The sequence below is a fragment of the Podarcis filfolensis genome, assembly GCF_964270895.1.
Source record: "Podarcis filfolensis genome assembly, chromosome: W".
Lineage (NCBI taxonomy): Eukaryota > Metazoa > Chordata > Lepidosauria > Squamata > Lacertidae > Podarcis > Podarcis filfolensis.
This window is the reverse complement of record NC_139619.1, coordinates 33,033,769-33,052,498: the sequence shown is the minus strand read 5'-3', so window position 1 is coordinate 33,052,498 and position 18,730 is coordinate 33,033,769.

The window sequence follows — 18,730 nt, the reverse complement described above, 5'->3', positions numbered from 1 at the left end:
GTGGCCCAGGGAGAGAGGGAAAAATAGTGGAAGTGAACAACTGGCTTCGCAAATGGTGTAAACAGGAACGGTTTGGATTCTTAGATCACAGAATGCAGTTTCTTGAAGATGGACTTCTGGCAAGCGATGGGCTGCACCTCACAACGGTTGGGAGGAATGTTTTTGCAAAAAATCTCAGAAACCTCATCAGGAGGGCTTTAAACTGACTAATGTGGGGGAGGGAGACAGTGGTCCTGAAGGTAGGAGTCTATCAATTGATGAAGATGATCATCCAAATGTCATAGACCAAATGGAGCAAACAGCACGCAGACCTAGTGGTGGGAGGAAAAAATCCTTAAATAAGAGACACGGGGGAATGATTAATGGACTTCAATGTCTGTACACTAATGCGCAAAGCATGGGAAATAAACAAGATGAGCTTGAGCTCTTGGTGCAGCAAACTAAATATGACATAATAGGAATCACTGAAACCTGGTGGGATAAGTCCCACGATTGGAATGTAATAATGGAGGGATACAATCTATTTCAGAGAAACAGACCAGACAAGAAAGGAGGAGGAGTGGCGTTATATGTCAGGGATGTGTATACCTGTGAAGAGATCCAAGATTTAAAACCTCAAAGCCAAAGTGAGAGCATTTGGGTCAAAATTAAGGGAGAGAAGAATAACAGTGACCTCATTGTGGGAGTTTACTATAGATCCCCAAGCCAAACAGAGGACATAGATGCTGCCTTCCTGGAACAGATGGCCAAGCATGCAAAAGGAAGGGAGATAGTAGTAATGGGGGACTTCAATTACCCGGATATTTGTTGGATGTCAAACTCAGCCAAGAGCATAAGGTCAAACAGATTCCTCACTGGCCTTGCAGACAACTTCATTGTCCAGAAAGTGGGAGAAGCAACAAGAGGAACAGCCATTTTAGATCTGGTCCTAACCAATGTTGATGACCTGGTTAGTGGGGTAGAAGCGGAAGGATCATTAGGCGCGAGTGATCATGCTCTTCTGAAGTTTACTATACAGCGGAAAGGAGCAGCCAAGCATACTAGGACACAATTTCTCGACTTTAAGAAAGCCGACTTCATAAAACTTAGGGAAGTGCTGGGTGAGATCCCATGGACAGTAATACTAAAAGGAAAGGGAGTTCATGATGGCTGGGAGTTTGTTAAGAGGGAGATAGTAAAAGCACAACTTCAGGCAATACCAATGAGACGGAAACATGGAAGGTGCCTAAAGAAGCCAGGGTGGCTATCTAAAGAACTTTTAACTGAGTTAAGATTAAAAAAGGATGTGTACAAAAAATGGAAAAGGGAGGAAACCACCAAAGAGGAATTCAAACAAATAGCCAGCACGTGTAGACACAAAGTCAGAAAAGCTAAAGCACAGAATGAACTCAGGCTTGCTAGAGAGGTTAAAAGCAACAAAAAAGGCTTTTATGGGTATGTTCGTAGCAAAAGGAAGAACAAAGAAACCGTGGGGTCACTCAGAGGAGAAGATGGTGAAATGCAAACAGGGGACACAGAAAGGGCTGAACTCCTCAATGCCTTCTTTGCCTCAGTCTTCTCCGATAAAGAAAACAATGCCCAACCTGAAGAATTTGGAGCAAATGATTCAGCAGAGGAAACACAGCCCAGAATAACTAAGGAGATAGTACAGGAATACTTGGCTAGTCTAGATGTATTCAAGTCTCCAGGGCCAGATGAACTGCATCCAAGAGTATTAAAAGAACTGGCAGATGTGATCTCAGAACCACTGGCAGTCATCTTTGAGAATTCCTGGAGAACAGGCGAAGTCCCGGCAGACTGGAGGAGGGCAAATGTTGTCCCTATTTTCAAAAAGGGGAAAAGAGAGGACCCAAATAATTACCGCCCAGTCAGTCTGACATCAATACCAGGGAAGATTCTGGAGCAGATCATTAAGCAAACAGTCTGTGAGCACCTAGAAAGGAATGCTGTGATCACCAATAGTCAGCATGGATTTCTGAAAAATAAGTCATGTCAGACGAACCTGATCTCGTTTTTTGACAGAATTACAAGCCTGGTAGATGAAGGGAACGCAGTGGATGTAGCCTACCTTGATTTCAGCAAGGCATTTGACAAGGTGCCCCATGATATTCTTGTAAAGAAGCTGGTAAAATGCGGTCTTGACTATGCTACCACTCAGTGGATTTGTAACTGGCTGACTGACCGAACCCAAAGGGTGCTCATCAATGGTTCCTCTTCATCCTGGAGAAGAGTGACTAGTGGGGTGCCACAGGGTTCTGTCTTGGGCCCGGTCTTATTCAACATCTTTATCAACGACTTGGATGATGGACTCAAGGGCATCCTGATCAAATTTGCAGATGACACCAAACTGGGAGGGGTGTCTAACACCCCAGAGGACAGGATCACACTTCAAAACGACCTTGGCAGATTAGAGAACTGGGCCAAAACAAACAAGATGAATTTTAACAGGGAGAAATGTAAAGTATTGCACTTGGGCAAAAAAAATGAGAGGCACAAATACAAGATGGGTGACACCTGGCTTGAGAGCAGTACATGTGAAAAGGATCTAGGAGTCTTGGTTGACCACAAACTTGACATGAGCCAACAGTGTGACGCGGCAGCTAAAAAAGCCAATGCAATTCTGGGCTGCATCAACAGGAGTATAGCATCTAGATCAAGGGAAGTAATAGTGCCACTGTATTCTGCTCTGGTCAGACCTCACCTGGAGTACTGTGTCCAGTTCTGGACACCACAGTTCAAGAAGGACACTGACAAACTGGAACGTGTCCAGAGGAGGGCAACCAAAATGGTCAAAGGCCTGGAAACGATGCCTTATGTGGAACGGCTAAGGGAGCTGGGCATGTTTAGCCTGGAGAAGAGGAGGTTAAGGGGTGATATGATAGCCATGTTCAAATATATAAAAGGATGTCACATAGAGGAGGGAGAAAGGTTGTTTTCTGCTGCTCCAGAGAAGTGGACACGGAGCAATGGATCCAAACTACAAGAAAGAAGATTCCACCTAAACATTAGGAAGAACTTCCTGACAGTAAGAGCTGTTCGACAGTGGAATTTGCTGCCAAGGAGTGTGGTGGAGTCTCCTTCTTTGGAGGTCTTTAAGCAGAGGCTTGACAACCATATGTCAGGAGTGCTCTGATGGTGTTTCCTGCTTGGCAGGGGGTTGGACTCGATGGCCCTTGTGGTCTCTTCCAACTCTATGATTCTATGATTCTATGATTCTATGAAAGTTTTTGGGGGGAGGCAGTAAAGACGGCCAATTTCACGATGAACAGATGCTACAATTCAGTGGTAGGTGACACCCTGTATTTCTTGCTCAACGGACAGAGACCGCAGGTGCATTTCTTCCGTTCGTTTAGTTGCAGAGCCTTGGTGCCTGTACCAAAGTGTCAGCAGCAAGAGGGTGGTCCAAGGTACCAGGATATGATCTTCTGTGGGTATGAACCTGCGACAAAGGGGTGGAGATTTGCATGGCCAGAAGGTGATCAGACCAAGCTTCTGATCAGTAAACATGCTGAGTTCTATGAGCAGCAGGAAAGTAGGGCAAGGCGCAAAGCGAGCCCTGACGTTCACTCAGATTATCTGTCTGAATCTGAGGAGGAGGGAGAGCCAGGTGATGAAGACCAGGTCAATGATCAGGGTCAGCACCAGGGGAAGGCATCTCCACAGGTTGTTAAAGGAGTGTCCAAGAGTGAGCCCTCATCTCCTGTTAGCGTAAAGGAGAAAGCTCACAGACAGGTCAAGTCAGAGGGGGAATCGTCTGAAGAAGACGCACTTGCTGGCCCCAGTGGGTCAGAAGAAGCACCCCAGTTTGTGCCCAGGCGGTCATCTCGGGCAACAAAGGGAATTCCACCTGAGAGGTTTCGAGTCACAAATGCGTGGGTTGGTCTCGCACAGTGCGAACCTGAGATTTGTGAGGAGGTTCAACAGGTGCCTGACAATGATGCCAGGAAGGGGCGAAAGGCAGTGGAGAAAGTGTTGAACACTCAGAGGTCCTCTCAGAATGTGATACGAGAGGGGGTATGGAGAGAGTCAGAACTTACAGGGTTAAGAAGTTCTGAGTGACGTCTCACATTCTTGAGGCGTGGCGTAGAACACTGAGGGGAGTGCTCTTCTACTCTGTCTCTCAGAGTGTGTTTCTGCTCCGTCGGGAGAGCAGCGGAAAATGGGTGCTGTGTCACCGGGAGCTGTAACCTGTTGAACTGTACGAGAATAAAGCTCTTTGTAAGATAAGGAAGACAGCCTGATTCATTACGCACACACGGCTGACCGCTTCTGCTTCTAACGCTGTGCATCGCTCTGCTATGCTGCAGCTGGAAGCTGCCCAGAGGGGGCTGAGCAACGCAGGGAAGCGTGTGGGCTCCGGTGTCAGCAAAGCTGCTAATCAATCAACCCAATATGGGAAGGCGATGGGCCACACGGACGCCCTCAGCAGGCTACCACTACCGGAAACAGGCCCCGACCCTGCACAAGAGGTTATGAGCCTGGAGCTGCTTCCCAACCATCCCATTCAGGCACAAGAAGTTGCACACCATTCCAAGAAAGATAGGGTCATCTCCCGGGTCCTGGACTGGGTGTGGAGGGGATGGCCCAGCAGCAGCCCCGGGCCAGAATTCGCCGGCTACACAACCCGCAAACATGAACTGTCGGCCCACAAGGGATGCCTGTTATGGGGAAGCAGGGTCGTTGTTCCCCAGCCCCTCCACAAAAGGGTCCTCACAGCCCTACACGAGACACACCCAGGAGTAGTAAGAATGAAGGCCCTTGCCAGGAGTTATGTGTGGTGGCCGGGGATCGACGGAGAGATAGAGGCCTGGGTCAAACACTGCCAGGCCTGCCAAGAATCCCGCCCAGATCCCCCAAGGGCCCCAGTCCAGTCCTGGGAGTCCGCCGGAGCACCGTGGTCACGCCTGCATGTGGACTTCGCTGGCCCCTTTCAGGGGAAAACATTCTTCATAGTGGTGGACTCCTACACCAAATGGCTGGAAGTCGCACTGGTACCGTCCACTTCTACGTCCGCAGCCATCCGGGTACTATGCAGGCTTTTTGCAACCCACGGGCTCCCTGACACTCTCGTCTCAGACAACGGGACTGCATTTACGTCAGGAGAATTCCAAACCTTCACAGCGCAGAACGCCATCCGCCACATCCGTTCGGCGCCATTCCACCCTGCCACCAATGGCCAAGCAGAACGCATGGTGCGGACCACCAAGGACACCCTTCGCTGCATGACGGAAGGGGATTGGGAGTACCACCTTGCCACATTCCTTCTAGCACAGCACAGCAACCCCAGCTCAACGACTGGCCAGAGCCCCGCTGAAGTACTAATGGGTCGGCGCCTTGTAATCAGATTGGACCGCCTTCACCCCGATAGAGCTCAGGATGAGGTAGTGGTGGGGGAAGGCAGGAACCCCCGGACCTTTGAGGCCCAGGACCCAGTGTACGCAAAGAATTTTGGGGCAGGCCCAGCATGGGTACCCGCCACAGTCACCAGGGTCACTGGCCCCATGTCGTACGAGGTGCTAACGGATGGGGGGCAATGCTGGCACCGCCACTGCGACCAGATACGGTGACGATTCCCGGGAGAAAACCAGGAGGAAGACAGGTCAGAGGAGTCCCAAGGGAACAGTGGGGCAGTGAGGCCCATAGAGCAGGAGGGGCCAGCAGGAGAGGCAGAATCAGTAAATACAGAGAGGACCTGCAAGGCCGAAAGGACACCGGAACCAGAACCACGACTGAGCGAGCCGGTTGCGCCAGACCAAACAGCCCCATCACAGTCAGCATCCTTGGAACACGAGCCAGAACCTGAACCCCGGACCAGGGAACACCCCAGGCCGCAACGCACACGTAGGCTGCAGGCGTACCTTGAGGACTATGAATGCGACCTCCCGGGCAGGACTGGAACTTAGAGGGGAGGGGTGTTATGTACTGAGTTGAATAGGATTCAGAATGCAGCAGTCTGATTGGTCCCAGAACAATGCAGCAGTATGATTGGTTGACAGGAACCACCCAATCATGCTCCAGATAGAAGTGAATCCACAACCTGATTGGCTTACAGTAGAATTCCGGAATTAGCCAATCATGTGCAGCCCATTGTGTAAATAATGTATATAAAGCAGATACTTTGAGGGGACTTTCATTCATTCCTCCTCACCACTATGAGCTGAATAAAGAGCATGAAATCACTTTGCGACTCTGAGTATATTTCAAGATGCCTTCTTTCCACAGAGCCAAGGGAGAAGGGTGGAATTTGTTATACCCCCAAACCTTCCCACGTCAGAGATGCAGGAGTTGCGTCACCTCCAGCTTCCTCAGGGATGAAGCAGCTACGGAAAACGAAACATCCCACCTAGGCGCGGTTTCTGAGAGAGCAACAGCAGAAGACCCAGACTCTGGCAAGATGAGCATTTGCCCTGGGGATTCTGGCCGGTCCATGAGGGCAGACAGGGGATGGCTGCGGTAGCTGCCAGCCCCTTCCCACTCCATCTCAGATACAGAATGCATTTGCTCTGCCACTCCTTGGCTCTGGCGCCACCTACTGGCCCAGAGGCACCATCCACCCCTGGCCCAGAGGCACAGAGCAGTAGTTAGGTGATCTTGCGCCCCGGCAGAACCGTCCAGATTGCGCCCCCTAGCCACGGACAAGTTAGCTCTTCTTTCTGCCTCTCCTCCAACCCCCCCTCCACCCATTCAATTCACCCTGAAGGTACAAGTATCAAAAAGTAAAATGTTAGAGGTTTCCCCCCACCCCATAGCAATATAATTGGATTCAGCTAGCTGGTCAGTCTACTTTCGGTTTCACTCCTGGCTCCTTGTTAAATTAATACTGCATCAGAAACCTCCCAAGCAGATATCCAAAGTTCTTTGGCATTTCTCCAGTTGTTAATAAGATGTCTCTTCTAGTACAGGGGAGTCTTTTGATCTTCTTCCAGGAAACCAAGAGTGCAATTTTTTTTAGTCTCCCTTGCTTTCCTGGTGACCTTCAGCTTAAAGACAAACTGCTCTGGAGTGAGAAAAACCCATCACACTCAAAAAGCCCAGCTGGAGGGACCTGGAAGTGTGATGGAAAGAGCAATTTTGTAGTGGCTTTGTTGCACAGGAGCACCAAGTTCACTAACTGGCTGATTCAGAGTGAATCCCATTCAAAAAGAGTGCAATGGTGTGTGTTTCAGCCAGCCATCCGGCTGCTGCAACTATTCCCTGGGTGCCACCACACTGTTCTGTCTGTGTGTTTGGAAGGGAATGGGAGCTATGCTCCCCCCGGGGACACTCCACTCCTTCTTCCTTAGCTGTGCTGCTCAACAGTTGAGGCAACCTTCACAGTTCTGGGATGCCGAGGAAACGAACCAATAGTCACGTTCATCTGTACTGGCTCAGTATGACCTATTCTGACAGATGCTGCCTTTCATATTCACGCCCAAGAGCCTTTCCACTCCAGTGATCTGGGGCTGAACGCCAAGGCTAGAGTAAGAAAGAGCCCTTGCCAGCTGGCCACGTTGGGCGCCTGCCTGGAGAATGGAAGCCGGGGGTTCGAGGGACACCGTGCTGCTCCTGGCAACCCCCACCCAACCCAACGTCCTCCTTCGCCTGAATCCCGCTTCCCCTGGGACGCACTTCCCATCCTGGAGCGGCTGGGGTGAGAGCGCTCCCCACCCCCCTTTCCAGACCCCATTCCCCTCGTTCTTCTTCTTCATGCCTCGGGTGTTTTCCTGAGTGTATCTTCAGAACAACCCTCTGTGAGGGAGGCTAAGCTGGCCCAAGGACTGGCCCAAGGTAGCTCAGCCAAGTTGCCAAGGCCAGCATTTAAGACCGCGCATCCTTTCCCCTCAGATGAGAAAGCCGAGATGAGTCATGCTAGCAGCCTGTGGCCTTGATGGGCTTTGAGGCAGCCCAGCCCCCTTGTCTGCAAGCAGGCTTCCTCCGGGGAGGACCAGCACTTTTCTGACGGGACAGAAGCGCACGACTTCCCCCTCCCACTTGCTACCCGCCCCAGTCTTTCTCCGACGGCTCAGTTTAGTGCGCCAAGTGGCTCATCCCAGGTGGGAATTCGGGTGGCGCTGCTTGCAGAAGGAGAAGCGGCTGGTGCTGGCAGAAACTCCCATTGTTCTTCTCAGGTAGGACTTCTGGGATCCAGATGAACGTTTTACCAAAAAGTATGGCTTGACTACTGATTTCCCATTTAAAGGATGGCAAAAAGACCTAAGTTTGGAGGACAGGTGAAAAAAAACACAAATTACATTTAAAGTTCTGCAAGATGCAAAGGAAAGCTTGTGTTTTAAACTTGTATTTGACAGCTTGGTGCTTGGTGCGGTTAACGGAATGGGGATATTGAGAAAGAAGAGACTTGGAATTAGAAGGTTAGGATTTAAGATAAGGTTACCAGAATTTTTTCAAAGAATCCGGGGACACATTTTCAAAAGAGAAAGAAATGTTATTTTTAAAAATCATTTTTTTTAAAAAAATAAGAAGTAATATATTCTCTTCTGGGTCTCCTCTTTCGCGTGACCTTCCTCTGGGCCCCAGCCTGGTCTCTTGGAGTGCTATCTGCCGTGGAGTAGGCTCGGGTCGGGCCTGGGCTTGGCCCCGTGTCCTTGCGCTCCTGGTGCTCTCCTACCTCTCTTCCTCAGCAGCAGCAGCGCGGCAAGGTTGGGGCTCCCCTCTTTTTTCTCCTTCCTCTTTCTCTCTCTTCCTTCTCCTCAATTTGGGTCGGGGGGGGGTCAGCGGTTCCCCCAGTTGATGCACCGGGCTTCCCTGGTTCCCCCTCAGCAATGGCAGCGGTAGCGGCAGTCTCAGCAGCCCGGACCCAGCCTGGTAGTGCACTTGGCTCTGGCTGGCTTCATAGAATCATAGAATCATAGAATCATAGAATTATAGAATTATAGAATCATAGAATCATAGAATCATAGAGTTGGAAGAGACCACAAGGGCCATCGAGTCCAACCCCCTGCCAAGCAGGAAACACCATCAGAGCACTCCTGACATATGGTTGTCAAGCCTCTGCTTAAAGACCTCCAAAGAAGGAGACTCCACCACACTCCTTGGCAGCAAATTCCACTGTCGAACAGCTCTTACTGTCAGGAAGTTCTTCCTAATGTTTAGGTGGAATCTTCTTTCTTGTAGTTTGGATCCATTGCTCCGTGTCCGCTTCTCTGGAGCAGCAGAAAACAACCTTTCTCCCTCCTCTATGTGACATCCTTTTATATATTTGAACATGGCTATCATATCACCCCTTAACCTCCTCTTCTCCAGGCTAAACATGCCCAGCTCCCTTAGCCGTTCCTCATAAGGCATCGTTTCCAGGCCTTTGACCATTTTGGTTGCCCTCCTCTGGACACGTTCCAGTTTGTCAGTGTCCTTCTTGAACTGTGGTGCCCAGAACTGGACACAGTACTCCAGGTGAGGTCTGACCAGAGCAGAATACAGTGGCACTATTACTTCCCTTGATCTAGATGCTATACTCCTATTGATGCAGCCCAGAATTGCATTGGCTTTTTTAGCTGCCGCGTCACACTGTTGGCTCATGTCAAGTTTGTGGTCAACCAAGACTCCTAGATCCTTTTCACATGTACTGCTCTCAAGCCAGGTGTCACCCATCTTGTATTTGTGCCTCTCATTTTTTTTGCCCAAGTGCAATACTTTACATTTCTCCCTGTTAAAATTCATCTTGTTTGTTTTGGCCCAGTTCTCTAATCTGTCAAGGTCGTTTTGAAGTGTGATCCTGTCCTCTGGGGTGTTAGCCACCCCTCCCAGTTTGGTGTCATCTGCAAATTTGATCAGGATGCCCTTGAGTCCATCATCCAAGTCGTTGATAAAGATGTTGAATAAGACCGGGCCCAAGACAGAACCCTGTGGCACCCCACTAGTCACTCTTCTCCAGGATGAAGAGGAACCATTGATGAGCACCCTTTGGGTTCGGTCAGTCAGCCAGTTACAAATCCACTGAGTGGTAGCATAGTCAAGACCGCATTTTACCAGCTTCTTTACAAGAATATCATGGGGCACCTTGTCAAATGCCTTGCTGAAATCAAGGTAGGCTACATCCACTGCGTTCCCTTCATCTACCAGGCTTGTAATTCTGTCAAAAAATGAGATCAGGTTAGTCTGACATGACTTATTTTTCAGAAATCCATGCTGACTATTGGTGATCACAGCATTCCTTTCTAGGTGCTCACAGACTGTTTGCTTAATGATCTGCTCCAGAATCTTCCCTGGTATTGATGTCAGACTGACTGGGCGGTAATTATTTGGGTCCTCTCTTTTCCCCTTTTTGAAAATAGGGACAACATTTGCCCTCCTCCAGTCTGCCGGGACTTCGCCTGTTCTCCAGGAATTCTCAAAGATGACTGCCAGTGGTTCTGAGATCACATCTGCCAGTTCTTTTAATACTCTTGGATGCAGTTCATCTGGCCCTGGAGACTTGAATACATCTAGACTAGCCAAGTATTCCTGTACTATCTCCTTAGTTATTCTGGGCTGTGTTTCCTCTGCTGAATCATTTGCTCCAAATTCTTCAGGTCGGGCATTGTTTTCTTTATCGGAGAAGACTGAGGCAAAGAAGGCATTGAGGAGTTCAGCCCTTTCTGTGTCCCCTGTTTGCATTTCACCATCTTCTCCTCTGAGTGACCCCACTGTTTCTTTGTTCTTCCTTTTGCTACGAACATACCCATAAAAGCCCTTTTTGTTGCTTTTAACCTCTCTAGCAAGCCTGAGTTCATTCTGTGCTTTAGCTTTTCTGACTTTGTGTCTACACGTGCTGGCTATTTGTTTGAATTCCTCTTTGGTGGTTTCCCCCCTTTTCCATTTTTTGTACACATCCTTTTTTAATCTTAACTCAGTTAAAAGTTCTTTAGATAGCCACCCTGGCTTCTTTAGGCACCTTCCATGTTTCCGTCTCATTGGTATTGCCTGAAGTTGTGCTTTTACTATCTCCCTCTTAACAAACTCCCAGCCATCATGAACTCCCTTTCCTTTTAGTATTACTGTCCATGGGATCTCACCCAGCACTTCCCTAAGTTTTATGAAGTCGGCTTTCTTAAAGTCGAGAAATTGCGCATTAGTGTACAGACAATCATGATCTTCTGGACCACCGCCTCGCCAAAGTGGGGATACAGGGCATAGCTGTGCTGTTTTATCTCTGGCCGGGGACAGAGGGTGGTGCTAAGGAGGGAGATGTCGTCATGCCACTCCTTGGTGTGTGGAGTGCCACAGGGCGCAATCCTCTCCCCGATGCTTTTTAACATCTTTATGCGCCCTCTTCCCCAGATTGTCCCAAGCTTTGGGCTGGGCTGTCATCAATATGCTGATGACACTTAGCTCTACCTGCTGATGGATGGCCACACTGACTCGGCCCCGGACACACTGAGCAGATGCTTGGAAGCTGTGGCTGGATGGTTCCATGGGAGCTGATTGAAACTAAATCCTTCGAAGACAGAGGTCCTATGGCTGGGTTGGGATGGCATGGGGAGGAGGGACCAACTCCCTTCTCTTGCGGGGGCCCAATTAGTGCCATTGCCTTCTGTTAAGAGTCTGGGTGTAATCCCTGACGCCTCCCTTTCCATGGAGGCGCAGGTTACAGCAACAGCCAAGGTGACATTTTTCCACCTTCGCCGCATCAAGCAGTTGGTCCCTTACCTTTCCTGCCCCGACCTGGCCACAGTGATCCATGCGACGGTCACCTCCAGGATTGACTACTGTATTTGGCTCTATGCGGGGCTGCCCTTGAAGTTGTCCTAGAAACTCCAGCGGGTGCAGAATGCTGCAGCGAGGCTCCTCACGGGGTCTCTGCCATGGGAGCATATTCACCCAGTGCTTTTCTAGCTGCACTGGCTCCCGGTGGAGTACAGGGTCAGATTTAAGGTCCTGGTATTGACCTTTAAAGCCCTTCATGGCTTAAGACGTACAGGGCCGCCTCTCCCAGTATGCCCCACGGAGGACCTTAAGGTCCATAAATAGCAACACCCTAGTGGTCCCGGGCCCTAAGGAAGTTAGATTAGCTTCAACCAGAGCCAGGGCCTTTTCAACACTGGCTCCGGCTTGGTGGAACGCTCTGTCTCATGAGACCAGGGCCCTGCGGGATCTGACTTCTTTCCGCAGGGCCTGTAAGACAGAGTTGTTCCGCCTGGCCTATGGCTTGGAGCCAATTTGATTTCCTCCCCCTCTTTCTTTTTCCTTTCTCCTCCTGTGATGAGGCTGCATTTTAATGTTTCAATATTTTAATGCTGTATTTTAATCTTGTTTTTAAGTTGTATTCATTCAACTTGTTTTAAGTATTGCTTGTTAGCCGCCCTAAGCCTGGCCTTGGCTGGGGAGGGCGAGGTATAAATAAAAATTATTATTATTATCATCATCATCATCATCATCATCATCATCATCATTATCTGGGCACAGATATCCTTGTAATCCTGGTTTCGGCGCTCGAAGTCTTCCACGTGGGCAGCAAGGTGGGAATTGACCATGCAGAAGCTGGTATTGTTGCAGACAAGCCTCACGGCCACACACCCCTTGTTACCCTGCAGGGGCGGAGCAAAGATGGCTGTTAGTGAGCAAGCAGGAAAGAGGGGGGAACTGGTTGGCAGAGATTAGAAAAACAGATAGACAGACAGAAAGATAGATGTAGGGAATTCCACTGTCAGGGTCTACTCCCCATCTTCCCCATGATGCCTGTGCCCACTGTCTCCCTCATCACTTCCTTGATGCGGCTGAGCTGGTCCTTCCTGACAAAGATGAGCACCAGCTGCACCTAGAAGATGCAAGGTACTGGGATGTCTACCGGCTCTGTTCATTGCTTGCTGTCCTGGGCCGGCTGGATGCAGATAGGAGTGGCAGGTGGCACCAACTGGGGATCACCCAAGGGAAGAAGGCTCAGAGCCAGGGAACTGGTGGGGGGTCGTCCGAGGGAGAAGAGGGAGCAGACTGTGAGCAAGAGGAGGTGTTGGAAACTGAAGAGGCAGGAGGGCAGGAAGATTCTGTGGCAAACAGCAGTCCAGAATCCGAGGCAGAAGTGGAGGCTGGAGGCGGGGGTCAAGAGGCAGAGATCAGGCAGGCTGCTGAAGAAGCCAGGGGGTCTCCCCATCCTGCTGCGATCAGCTCCCCTCCCTGCTGGTCTCCCAGAACACAGAGAAATTAAGAGGAGGGAGCAAAGACAGGCAAGGTGTCAGAGTCTCAGGTTGCTTGGGAAGGACCAGGGGGAGGAGGAGACTTCAGAGAGTGGTGGGAGGGTAGCAACCTTCAGCCTTCACAACTACCTCACTGGGGCAAGACCTGTTGGGAAAAGTTTCTGTGATCACGAGGCCTGCACGGTTTGGGTTTCTTTGAATAAAGAATGTTGGCTTCTTTTGAATAAAACACCATTGACAGCGATTGCTTTTTTTCCCCCTACGGCACAAGCTGTTATTTATGTGTTGTTTTTACCTGTATGGGCCTATGGCCGTAATAAATGAAATTTCATTTCACCAGGTGTTTTTTCTTGCTGACCTCCTCCTCCTCCTCACTCCAGCTCCTGACAGCTGTCTGGCTGCTGAAGAAATGGGTGGGGTTGGACTTACTTTCTTGTACTTGGATTTGGAACGCAAAGCCTTTTCCACAGCTGTCAGCCACTCTTGCTCCTTTGTCGAGTCCAAGTAGAAGAAAGCCTCTGTGCTCAGGTCCAGCTCCTGGAACCGAATGCCCAAGTGCCAAAGAGAAGGATGTGGAACTGCAGGAATAGGACTCCAAACTGAACAGACGTGCTGGTTAAATATGCAAAGACAACAGGAGTGTGTGGCAGGTAGGATTACAAGGGCAGGCAAGATCAGGACCAAGAACAAACAAGTAATACCAGCCACTTCTTCCTCAGCTTAGCTATTCTGGGCCCCAAAGGAGCTTTGCTAATGAAAGAAAAAAAGCTTTTTCCTTGTATTTTTTAAGATGTGTCAGCCAGCCTGATATTTAAGCACTATCCCAGTAGCCACAGGCAACCAGAAATTCTTTGAAGGCAAGTGAGTTGGTTGATTTCTCCATTCTTCCTTCACCTGGCAACCTGGTTCCCAGGCTGGCTTTCCGGGAGCAGAAAACCACCTCTCAGATCTGCTGTGCCAAGCTTGTTTGCTAGAAGATTACCCCGTAACACCCTTGTCCTCTTTGCAAACCTCGTAAAAGGCTAGCCTTCTGTGTTTCCATGCTGGCCATGAAGGAATGGGCATTCCCGACTCTGAAAACAGCACAGAAATACAGCCTGTCTAGTAAAGGGGTAAAAAGAGCAAGCTAAACAGCCTCTGTAAAACAGTAGCATCTGAAGCTGCTAACCACATACTGATAAACATATCATAAAAGCAGACATTAAAAACAAATGGCCACTGGGTACTACTAGCAGTGGGACACGGGTGGCGCTGTGGATTAAACCACAGAGCCTAGGACTTGCAGATCAGAAGGTCGGCGGTTCGAATCCCCGCAACGGGGTGAGCTCCCGTTGCTCGGTCCCTGCTCCTGCCAACCTAGCAGTTCGAAAGCACGTCAAAGTGCAAGTAGATAAATAGGTACCGCTCCGGCGGGAAGGTAAACGGTGTTTTTGTGTGCTGCTCTGGTTCGCCAGAAGCAGCTTAGTCATGCTGGCCACATGACCCGGAAGCTGCACGCCGGCTCCCTCGGCCAATAAAGCGAGATGAGCGCCGCAACCCCAGAGTCGGCCACGACTGGACCTAATGGTCAGGGGTCCCTTTACCTTTACCTTACTACTAACAGTATGAGGAAATAACCAAAGCAAAAACTTTGTTTGAAGTAGTAAGCTTAGCATTATAAGGATGACCCACACCAAGTGTTGGGGGGGGGGTCACACCTCCCTGTCCTCCAGCACAGCTTTTAGGAGGAGTTCCAAAGGTTTTGCTTCAGTTTTGGATTAACTGCATCTTGTCACAATGTCTGAAGCTGCACAAACTGCTTCATTTGAACCATGGCTCATTGAAACAAGCCAACTTCCAATCGTGGGTTTACAAAGCTGGTAAAATTAACCACCATAGGATCTGGACACACCAAACTGTGGTTAATTTAAAATCCAAGTGGAAGCTTCCAAATAGGCTTGGGGTGGGGGAGAGGTCTTTGCATGGTGTTTGCACTTTTGCATGATCTGACCTGAAATTCTGGGTGTTGACATATTCCTTCTCTCTCTTGGCGAGGACGTGCTTGATGAGTCCCTCTCTCTGTCCGGACTGCGTATGTGTGGAAGGCACAAAGAGCTGGCGCATAGTGTGGGTCATTGGGGTTGCTTCTTGCTCATGCTCTCCTTGTCACGGATACTCCTCAGGGAGATGAGAACAGAACTCAAGTAGTCCTTAAAAGCAAGGAGGCGGGAGGGCACAGTACACCTCTAAGGCAACTTACAGCCTGCTTGGCGGCAGCGGTGGGGGTGGAGGCTCCCGGCGGGCACTCATTTGCTGATTCTGCAGGTTTATTTCCTTCTCCATGAAGTTATCCTCGAATCCCAGAATTCCCGAGAGAGGAAAAGACTTCTGAGGTTAGAGAGGCTTCAGAACCGTTTGGGGAAGTTTCGGGAAAGGAACTTAGAAAATACTTAACTGCAGGAAAATGTTCCTGCCTCCCCACAGCACCACATTTGTCGGACAATTGCCTCTCAGCTTATGCATGTTTAGGAAGGATTGTGGAGGCAACAGGTCCTCCCCTCAAGGCCTTTTCCTCTAAAGGAAGTAGACTGGTCGTCTCCAATACTCTGGCCACTGCTGAGTTTTCCAAACTTACTGGCATATTGCGTGTAGCACCTTAACAGCATCACCTTTAACAAAATTTAATAGTTCAGCTGGAGTGTCATCACTTCCACTGGCCTTGTTATTAGAAGTGCTTTCTAAGGCCCATTTGACTTTGCTCTCCAGGATGTCAGGCTCAGGGTCAGCAACCACACTACCTGGGGTGTATGAGACATCCATATCTTTCTGGTATAATTCCTCTGTGTATTCTTGCCACCTCTTCTTGACGTCTTCTGCTTCTGTCAGGTTCTTTCCACCTTTGTCCTTTATTATGGTACTCTTTGTATGAAATGTTACTTTCATAGCTCCAGTTTTCTTGAACAGATCTCTGGTTCTTCCCATTCTGTTGTTTTTCTCTATTTCTTTGCATTGCTCGTTTAAGAAGGCCCTCTTGTCTCTCCTTGCTATTTTTTGGAAATCTGCATTCAATTTCCTGTATCTTTCACTATCTCCCTCGCATTTTGCTTGCCTTCTCCAAGTCCACCTTTCCCTTTGAAGCAAAATGTCATTGAAATGGGGGAGAAATGCCCTGCATGAAGTCTTGGGTTTGCAATTTGGGGAGAGGGAAGACTGTCTGCAGCGCTGGGGAGCGGGCAGGCTGGCGAGGCCCCCTAGATCTAGAGGCCCTAGGCTTCAGCCTACTTAGCCTATACATAAATCCGGCCCTGCCTATGTCACAGTGAGCACAGGCCCATCGATCACGTGCAAGGCATTCTGCGTGTTGGGAAGGAGCCTCCTGTTCTGGGCCAGGGGGAAGAGTGACTCCGCCAGATGGTTGAAAGGGGAGGAATGCCCATCCTCATCTGCTGCAGCAGAAGACTGGGTGGTGGGGTCGAAGCTGTTCCCGTGGAGCACGTGAGGAGTCAAGGCTTCCCGCATGAAGGCCTCGCTTCCCCTAGAAGTCCCTGCCTCCTGGTCTGTGTTCGCTTTCTTCTTCAGGTACAGCGCCAGCAAGTTCTGGATGGTGCACCTGCTTTCGGGGGAGAGCTTGTAGAACTGGTCCACACTAGAGGAATAGCCATGACACGGGTGAGACTCCTGCAAGGCGTCCCCAAAGTCAGGGGAACATAAGCGCATTTGAAGAGCCTTGCTGGGTCAGGCCAAGGCCCATTCAGTCCGACATCCTGTTGGCATAGTGGTTCCTTCCAGATGCCCATTTTTGTCGATTCATGATTGTTTCTATTCATGACAGTAGGAGGGCAGTTATATGCAAGACTGTATTCAGTACTGTTCGTGCCTGCAAAGCTTTCGGGTCAGACATACTCCAACCCTTCCAACCAGTGCCCCCTAACTTCCAGCTGAAACCAGGTACCTTTTTCATACCACAAATGTTCTTCAGTGGTGAACCATGGCATCTCAAATTCCAGGGGAGCCCTGTACAATGCCAAAATTCAGTGCCCCCACGCCCACGCCTCTCAACGTCTATTCAACATCATCGTTGCGGTGTCCCCTGTGGGGCCCGCAAGGCTTTGTTGGGATATGAGTACTACGCAGCTGCGAACAAGCAGTTCGATGTTTACATCACATGATGGGTCTAACCGTGGGACAGGATGTTCCAGGCGATTCTCAGGGATTTGTTCTCTGTGTAATATGAGACCTTCCTGTTGCTTGTGTCGAGGAAGTCTGCGTCAGTTGCTCGGAGGTATCTGAGTGAGCAGACATGCTTATTGTACAGTGTACAGTCAGAAATAAAGTAGAGATGAAATAGACTTTCTGACTGATTTCTTTCTCCTGCTGCTATGCAAGGGGGAAGGGGGTGTGCACCTTTCATCAGGGAGTTGTTGCCTATCAAGATCTCCCTGGTTTGCCAGGATGCCAGCCAGGGTAGGTCACCGGCAAACAGGCCCCGACAAGCCTGGAAAGAGGAGCCAGCCTTCCCGAGGGGGCCAGTTTCCAACAGGCTTCACGCCAGGGTGACCAAACCAGTTGCACTCCCCTAAATCCATCTAAATGTTATGGGGAGGGGGGATTTGTCCCACTTAAGTTGCACTTTATAGCTCAAGAGGGCCCCTCTGGCTGATAATAATATAGTAGCACAGGGGACGCATCACAGAACAACTTGCAAAGCAAAATGACATGTAGTTGGTCCACCACAATTGCAATATTGCATCCTTCAGGAATTGTGTGTCCAGCTCCATCTGAGTCTTCATCCAGGCACGCTGTGGAGCTGCCTGGATGAGAGATGGGCATATTCGGCCAGTCAGGGGTGAAGAGCTGGCAAGATCCCCTGTACTGAGCAGAAAAGCAAACTCTTTGGCCTCCGAGATCTCTCCCAACTCTCAGCAGCCCTCACTGTGAGCCATACTAGAGGAATTTTGTCCTGCTTTTGCTGAGCTACAACACAGGAGCACACCCCCAGGGGGCCATGATGTGGTAACCCTGGCGAAGCATTGCACAGCAATTGAGAAAGCAGAATGATGTTTGCGTGGACAGTCCATTAGAAAGCTGCACTATTATTGCATCGATAGCACATTGCAGAATACGCACCCCCCCCTCCACGCAAAAACATCCGTCTGCAGGCACAGTAGCTTTCATTTCGGAGGTTGTGGTTTTACAGCTTCCTTTTTATTTATTTATTCGAAATTATTTATTTATTTCATAAAATTTATACACTACCAGATGATAAGAAACATCAAAGCCGTTTGCAGAAAGTTAAAACCATAAAATCAGGAAAAACCTACAGTACATTAGACACAGAAGAAGTGAATACCAGAATAGATCAGAACTCACTCCCAAGGTAAGGGGAAGAGACATGGCTAAGATGGCAGGACAGCTTACTCTATGATGTTAACCCCTTCATGCACTAATTAGACTGAAGCATGTTGGTTATATGAGACTGGTTATCCCACACAACATGCTCTCACGCAGCCCATGCCCTCCAACTGAAAACCCATTTCCTGGACAATATCAACATTGTGTTTTGTGCCGGTGAACTGCACAGTGAATATTTTTATTAGAAAAGAAAACAGCCCGGTGTTTCAGCTTCTCAAAGTTGTTTTATT